Raw genomic sequence first — 8,835 nt, 5'->3', positions numbered from 1 at the left:
TCTATAAATATTACAAGCTAAGATGTTATGATCGAAGCTGAGGTATAACCTAAATTGACAATATATCGTTATGAGAATGTCAAGCCTAACATTGATAAAAGTATAATGCAAGTGATAATACCACTAGGAATATGCCAAGCTCTCTCTTAATACGTATATAATGTAAGTGATAGTACTACTAGGAAAATGTCAAGCTTAATCTTTATACAAAATTAAAGGTTTGGATACACAAACTAAAAACTCCACTAATTACTAAAAGATTTTCTTATAGTGGTGTGCTGTTCTGCCTTTATTGTGTGCTCTTTTTCATTTATTGTGGGCTGTTCTCTATTTATTGTGCGTTGTTTTGCATATCTTGATACGTTCATGTCAGTTGTGCTATCTTGAGGTTGATAGTTGCTGGGAGACAACTGTGGAGTCAAGGTGTCAACTCGTCCAAGTGAGCTGGTGCATTTTATGGTGTTTTTTCCCGGACAGGTTCCAAGTACTCGTGATAGATGAAAATATTCTGAACGTGTACTGCTTGTTTTGTTAAGGAATGTTACACAGCGCCTCCACTGGCTGATCCAACCACATGGGCTGGACGATATTTGCGACGGTCTGGCTTCATGCAGGTCGGCGTTCGATCTCCGACCGTCCGTGTGGTTGGGCACCACTCCTTTCCCTCCCTCCCATCCCAAATCCTTATCTTTACTCCTTCCAAGTGCTATATAGTCGTAATGGCTTGGCGTTTTTACCTGATAACTCCCTAATTCCACTGGCTGAAATCATTTCATAGATAATATGAAAACGCTCCTACAACATGCTCCTATTGCCCCTCCTGCAGCCTACCCTTCTGCCCCTCTTCCGACGTACCCTTTGTTCCTCCTGACCTTAGTTCATGCACGACCTGCCACAACCAGCAACAAGACAACACTTGTTGCCTTTGCCAGTCATCCGACACTCCTGGTCAGAATTACACTGGTCAATGTACGCCTTGCAGACCCTTCCGTACGAATTGGGATCCGGACAGCCTCTCCTGTGGGAAGTTTGTAATTAGAAGATGGAAATGGAAGAAAATGGGTTATGGAAACACTGATAATTTGGTTACATTAAATTGATACTTAAATCGAGCGAGGATGTGACACGAGTATAATTTTGTTTTTCAAACGTTGCCATCTCCTATATAGAACATTCACTGCTGGATGATTTGGCAAGGAAATCAAGTTATTACAAAGACCTGTGAGTGTTGAATTCTTTTAAGTTTATGTTATATATATATATAATATAATATTATATATATATATATATATATATATATATATATATATATATATATATATATATATATGAATGTATTTGGGTGGATATAAATAGGAGATGCCTGGAAATAGTCCTCACTTGGACTTTTACTGTGGTAGACTTTATACCCCTCCTGAGGATGATAAGCTATAAGACCATAACTAAACTCGCTGGTTCATCAGGAAGCTATTGTGGTGGCCTTGCGGGATTATGTGAGGTTAAGTTAATAATTCGATAATTTATCTTACCTTCGGTGGACTGTATAATGGGCTTGTTATGTGTTCCACTCACCTCCACAGGGTTTTAATATATTAGTGTCATATATAATTAATTTAGAATTAGTCCATTCAGTACAGAATTGTTTAATTGAACCTAAACTTAAGTATTTTGTCAGCTATGTTCACCGAAGATAACTCTTAAGTTATTAAACTTTCGAAGGACCAGCATTTTGCCATTGACTCTACATACTGTATATATGATTGTCACTGAAGGGGTTAAATAAAATATTATGTGTTAATTAATAATTACTTAATTATGGTTTAGTTTATCTAAATTCCTAAATATTTAAAACGAGACTATCTGACCTACAGGTGTGTGACGACCCCATGGTGGTGAAGCGAGTCACCCACAATATCTACTGTCAGCTGGTGGGCACTCTGGGACGTGCCAATAACCTCGGACACCACCTGCCGCTGTTTTTTTATTTATAAAATTAACACAATATAGTACAAAAAAGACAGGAAAACAAAGTATAGCAAACATTGAAACAGACAGGAATTCGAAAACCACATAATACAAATGGAAATAAAACAATAAGAACAGAAAGAAGCAATGAATATGGAAACCTCACATTATTTATATATTAAACACAATATGTACAAATGAGGACATGAAGTAGAAAAACACATAGCACTAGGAACCCAGAACCTTGTACAGCATACAGAACAGAAACACAAATGGGAATAACACAATAAGTACAGAACGAACACACAAAACACGTACCAGGACAAGCCATACAGGGCTCAGTGAAAGTACATAATTCCCTTAAACACACACACACACACAGACTGGGTAATACAAACCAGACCTACACACACATATGTAAACACAGTGGGAACGAAACCTGGCACATGCAGGAACCGGGGATGAGAAAACTCAGTCACATACAGAAACACATAAAAACAAACCCGGCACGCACAAACACACACACAACCGGAACGCGCAAGAACCGGAAAGATACAAACATGAACAAGGAGGAACATGAATAAACATAAAACAAGAAAGAAAACGAAAACAATGAAAGCCACACACCATTAAAACAATAGGCTTATAAATACAAAAATAAAAAGAAATACAAAGTAATAACAGAACATAAACAGTAACAGAGCAAGTCATAACATACACGGCAAGTGAGGGCGCCATTGGGAGAAACAATTAAGACCCCTCTAACCCCTCAGGCCCCACCGGAGGTACACACGAACCCACCTCAGGAGCAGTAGCAGCAATACACTGGCCATCGTGCCGGCGCCCTATAGAGGACAGCCCCTCAGGGACGGAAGTTCCATGTGTCTTCCGGAGCAGCACCTGGGCAATTACACCCTCACCATCCAACAATATCCCAGCTGGCATTTGACTGCACGTCCAGGGAGGGAAACCACGTCCTGACTGCTCACCACGCCACCATCAGGTCCCACGACGACAGCAGGGGAAAGGGGGATAGGAGGGCTACCAATCAAACCCACCCCTTGTAGAGCCTCCACCCTATTCCCTGGGAGGACCTCTGCTCCTAGAACGCACCCGCGGCGCCCTCTTCCGGCGGGGAGGTGGGGAAGCCGGCGCCGCCAAGGGGGGGGGGGGGAAGGCCTCCCAGGTCCCTCAGAAGTACGCAACACATCGTGGACAGCAAGAGCCCCACCTGTCGCATCGACATCAGATACGGGACCACCAACACACGTAGTAGGCGAAACCAAACCACTCCCAACCACAGGTCCTTGCACCACTGCAACTGGAGCACCCACCACATCGGCGGAATCACTTGGAGCCGGATGCACTTCTGCAACAATTGTCTCCCCAACACTTGCACCGGGCACCACCGTGTCCGCGGGCGCAACCGGCAGGACAGGCCGATCAGGAACAGGCAAAACAGCGGGCTCAGCCGACTAAGAGACGGCACAGTGCACATCAGCAGGCCGCAGGATCCCAGGCTCGACCCCACTCTCTCACCAATGGGGGAAATCACTCTCCTGAAAGATAGAAGGCCCCTCAGCCGCAGCAGCACGGCACGCAGCCATGATGTGGCTTTCCTCACTGTGAAATTTTTTCTTTGACAGGTTATCAAAAGAATTGAGTCCTATTGATGTTACGTTAATCGCAACTACCTCGCAAGAGAGGCAGACCTTAAACAGCAAGAGCTGCCAGTGGCAGATATTTAATCTTAAAGCCTAAGATCATAGGACCGCGGGAGCAAACCGCCAGGCGAAACCACTCGGGTAACACCTGTCACTTAGGTCGCTGGCTCCTCCTAGTTGACAACTAATAAAGGGTAGCCGACGGATTCTCACCTCTTATTTATAGAAGTGTGGTGCTGTGCAATGGACTCGAGCTTTAGATACAGACTTAATATGAACATAAGCAGGCAAAGCGTTGCAGAACATAAAATGTGGGGCAGTAAAATTGGAAGGTTTGACGTAAACGACCGTTTCTATAACACAACAATTTATTCACAAAATAAGAACTAAAACTACTACACAGTGAATTTACGTTACTTTACTGTCACTCCAGTGGCACATTAAAGAGCAGCTAATCAACAGCCTGATGGACCCACGGTATCCTTATCCCGTCGTCGCTGACTGAACAATGACACTAACTGAACAAAGTGGTGCCCACTGGTGACGCAAGCTTGCAATCAATATTGTCACGGCTTCACGGTGACCAATACTATAATCACAAAAACTTGACTGGCGCTCGCTGCCCACAACGAGGTACCAAGTAACAAGGCAGTTAATCCAAGAATGATAACCCCTTATAAAAAATCTTACGTTAACACTTGTCTCTCAGGACAATCAAAACAAAAGTTACTCTAATTGAATTTAAACACTTACATTAACACACACACGTGTCTCAACGGCACTTAAATGGCATCAATAACTCGTAAATCAATTAATTACATCAACTTGAAAGTCAAGCACTTGGTGAGTAATTCCCAATTAATTACTGAATACAACAGCCTATTAATACAGACGAGTATTGACAAAGCCTACTGTCTCTCAACTGACAGTTCACTTCCGGTCTTACGACAAGATTACCTTAACGAGGGTAGACTACTGTACCACACACAATGTTCCAATACTCCGTGTAAACAACAACATCAACACCTGGTGAATTCACTAAGTGGCGATTACTAATTATCTTTAATTAGCTACGAGTGCTTAATCACTCTGTCCGCAGACAGAGCTGATCAGTCCAACGAATTACAACAGCTTAATTACAGCGCAATTGACTCCGATCATAACAGACCGTCAACCCCTTACGTTAATCACTCAATTAACGACAGCTCGTTAAATCGTTAGCACTACGTTAGTCTTCACTTGACAATTCCTCCACTGCGTGAACTTCACTGTGACTGTTGCCTTTACACGTCCCTACGTTAATCACAACAATGTTCAACGAACAAGTGACCTCGTTAAGTAAATCGTGACCCCCGGTGACGTTAACCGACTTTAATTCTCACGGAATCCTTCAGAGTACACAACGCCTTCCACCAAGGTCAAACTTGTCTACGGTTTACACACGGTACAACACAGTACATCACAGTACAACACAGTACATCCTTGCCACTCACGGCAAAACTTGTAAATGACTTCCCCCAGTAAATTATCCACCAATAATTCAGACTTTACCACAACACAACAGTAAAATATATAACCAAGGGAAATCTCCCTGTTACCACTTTTCACTGCTGAAAAAAGGGAATCAAATTACAGCGAATACATACACGGCACATAGAGAAAAAATAGAAGTAAATAACTCACTTTACTCTACCTCTGAATGTGTCACTAGGTGTCTTCACACACGTCAAAAATTACAGTTGGGCCCAATCCTCAACTTGATGACAAACAGGGTAGACTCACACGTCTCCAATTCCCATTCACCTCCCCAGGTGGTCCCAGGGATAAAGGACAGACGGAATACTGGGGGCGAACCCAGCTTCAGAGTTTTATTACTCAAACAGAAACAGTGTACTTACATCAATGGCCCGCAACCTTCTTTCACTCACACATACACGTCAATCACACTCCCACTGCTGCTGCTGGATGATGACGTAGGCGTCCTCACTTCCTACACGTGGTCAGGTGGAGCACAGGGTCCTAGACCACGGGGTTAGTTCCACACACACTGAGACCAGGATGGCACAGACACACCGGCACAGGCAGCCAAGGTTGCGCACAACAGCAGGAATGCGGTACCACGCCCCTTCCACTTGACACGGTACCCCAGGATACGACGGTACATGGTGTTACACGGTACACGAGACCCGAGACAGAGTCCTTCACTGTTCCTCAGAATTAGAACCTTTAAGGTTTCTCTCATAACACTGAAACCTTTTCTGGCACGTCTCACAGCAGTATCTTCAAGTACAGATACGATTGGACGGCGGATGTCGTTTTTGTAGCCCGATAATTAACGCCTCACTCAGTCCAGTTCCTCTAAGATGGCGTCCCACAATTACGCGGCTAGATGACAAGTTGACACGGCACGATACAAGCCCCTTTTCGATTACCGGATTCTTACGCATGGCACACGGAAAGATAGCAAGATGTAGGCGTGACTTTAGTAACGTTGCAGGCGGTATTTCCCGATGCTTGGCCTAGCACGGGAAACACGTCGTCAGGGCGCAACGTCCTAGGTAAGAATGTCTTTCCCGCCAACATGATGCCTGGGGTACCATGCAGTACCCCTCAGCGTCTTGGCCAATCACGGTTCAGCATTTCTGAGGCCCCAGGCCCTTAGCCAATCCCGCACCTGCCCCATCACGCTACCCCCTCTCACACGAGGTGGACACGTGATAGGGGGGGTGGTCTACGGCCGTTAACCCCCCATACCTCCCTGTCTACACTTGACTTGTACAAAAAATTCCCTGAAATCAACTCCCTCCTGTAATTTCCTTCACAGACCTGATACAGTGATCAGAATGACATCAATGGCTAGCAAATGTCACTGGCTGTCCAACGACACCCAACACGACTGTGGAAAAGTTATATTCAGAAAGTTGAATCACGGTGCACATCACTGTTGTACTATGCAATTTCGTACTTAATTCAGTGCACCAGAGAGCAGGGAAAATATGTCCCCTGACACTGTTACGAATCCGGATCCAGCGTCCGAGCACGGAGCAGTAACGACCACGCCATCTGTGGGTCAGCTCCCGAAACCCCCGCCAAACGGACGACGACACCAGGTGAGGACGGCGAATACCGGCCACAAGGGCCAGTTTCCAGTCCTGTTCAGCACTCTACACCGCCGCTGCTGACCTCTGGTGAGGTGGTGCTCAGACTACAACGCCATCTATGAAGTGGATGTGTCGGGCGTTTGTGTCTGAGCCTGTAAGTGAGGTGTTTTAGTGTCCCCGTTATTGATGACGTGTCTGCTTACAGAGTCGACCTGGGACTGCTGTGATGGGAGTTGAGTCAGTCTACCCGAGGCAGCCAGTCTCCATACCCTGAACTTTGCTGCAGCTGTTGTGACGTCGTCCCCCCGGAAGAACACTGTGGTGTGTTAGCCTGCCTGGGGAGTGGCAGTAAAAGGATTTACCCGGGACTGACTGTTGGAGACGATCATCCACTGGGGTACTGAAGACAGGAGAGTGATTTGTGGTGTCACACGAGGCTCCCGTCTAGGGCGTACCCCTTATATCGTTCGTGGAGTGGCCGGACCAGCCTTGTTGGCTCAGAACCTGCCAGCAGACCAGCTGGACGTGTGGTTGACGGCCTCCATGGCGGTGCCCCCAGTGGACCTGTGTTTTGGCTGACCTGTGGCCAGGGTAGGCTCAACTTCTTTGGAGAATTCGTTGTGTGGCCACGAAGAAAGCACCGAGGACTCAGCACCTAGCTTCTGGATCCAGAGTCTTCAGCAGAAGACTATATTGTGAATAACCCCCTTGTCTAGTGTTAATACCCCTCCCCCTTGTGCACTCTTTTATTTTATATATTTAATCGGTGATGGTGATAATTATAATATTAAGTTCTTAGCTTTCTTTCCCTACTCCCTTTAAGTTACTTGCGTCACGGATCTCATCCCTTGATAGCCACTACTGGCTTGGGAACGGATATATATATCTTCCTCTAACAACATCAGAGCAAGAACCCCGTTGCGTCCCGAGAGGGCCGTAACAGACACTCACCACACCTGAAGCATGTACGTGGTCGGGCTGAATAAGAGACCCTCGTGGTGATGCCGAGGAAGCGAACTCTTGAAGGAGTATCATGGGTTAAATGCATGACAAGAGTCCGAACGCTAAGATGTAAACCTGCCAAACGCCCAGAGCATAAGCAATTAACCCGATGAGAAAAAACAGTACCAAAACGTGCAAAACAGGCACTCAGCACAGATTCAGGAAACTCAAAGGGAACCCAGTGGACATTCACAAACGTTGACAGCACACACCAATCCGAAACTGTAACAGTACCTTCAGAATCAGGCAACTAGAGAAAACGACCATCTAAGCTATGCACGAAATTCTGGTACGAAGCGTTGAAGCAAACTTCATCACCACTTGGCGATCTGACATCTTCTCCAGACCATTAGGATCCCAAACTTCCACTTGAAGGACGTCCAGTAGCACCACCTCCACAACTGTCAAATCCGCAAGTGCAGAAAACTCCAGCTCTGCAGAGTGAATCTGCCGGATTGAGGACCCAAACGACGTCATTACCGCCAGCCGGCGTACCACACCTGCGCAGGGTCCCGGCAAACGTCACCACCAACGACTGCTCACAACACATGGTTGGTAAAGACTCCAGAGCACAGCAGACACGTCCTCCCCCTGTGACGGTCGAAAGACGAATCCACCTGCCACTAGTTGTAACATTATGCTCATAATATCAATGTATGATTGCTCGAGTGTTGTAACACGAATTACATAGTGTTTAATAGTGTGTTGACAAACATTGGTGTGTTGTTTTAATGTACTATAACCAGCCGAACCTTTCCCTTGCACCCATGATGTACTAACTGCCCAGATAATATACAACCAAATGAGCTAGGGGACTTAACGTTTGAGTGAGGGTCGGAGATGAACTGTTTCCGCCCTGGACGTGTAGAATGACTAAACCAACAAACTGAGGTATAGGTATGGTGTAAAATCATCCACAGTTTAAACTTCAGTTAACCCCTTGAACTACGATGAACAATAAACAATGACATCGAGCCATCCACATTTACCCACCTCCAGCGGAGGAGAAAAAATTGCATGTTATTTAGTAATTCGAAGCACAAAACACATTCATCCTTTGGCGAATGTGGATCAACAATGCTGATTCGGTAGGGTTCTTAATA

The 8,835-nt window shown here is 45.5% G+C and overlaps 1 long non-coding RNA gene across 1 annotated transcript in view; it reads right to left on the bottom strand.

Moving 5' to 3' along the window:
- Positions 1 to 967: 967 nt before the first annotated feature.
- The window catches only part of LOC123774994 (uncharacterized), a 29,216-nt gene continuing 21,348 nt past the window's right edge, over positions 968 to 8,835 (bottom strand). The window contains exon 4 of the long non-coding RNA XR_011225980.1: positions 968 to 1,018. This is a non-coding gene — a long non-coding RNA (uncharacterized lncRNA). The remainder of the gene's footprint in view (positions 1,019 to 8,835) is intronic.

This window comes from Procambarus clarkii, chromosome 92, assembly GCF_040958095.1.
Source record: "Procambarus clarkii isolate CNS0578487 chromosome 92, FALCON_Pclarkii_2.0, whole genome shotgun sequence".
NCBI classification, from domain to species: Eukaryota; Metazoa; Arthropoda; class Malacostraca; order Decapoda; family Cambaridae; genus Procambarus; species Procambarus clarkii.
Note: the sequence above shows the minus strand (reverse complement) of the source record. Positions and strands in the feature narration are given on the sequence as shown.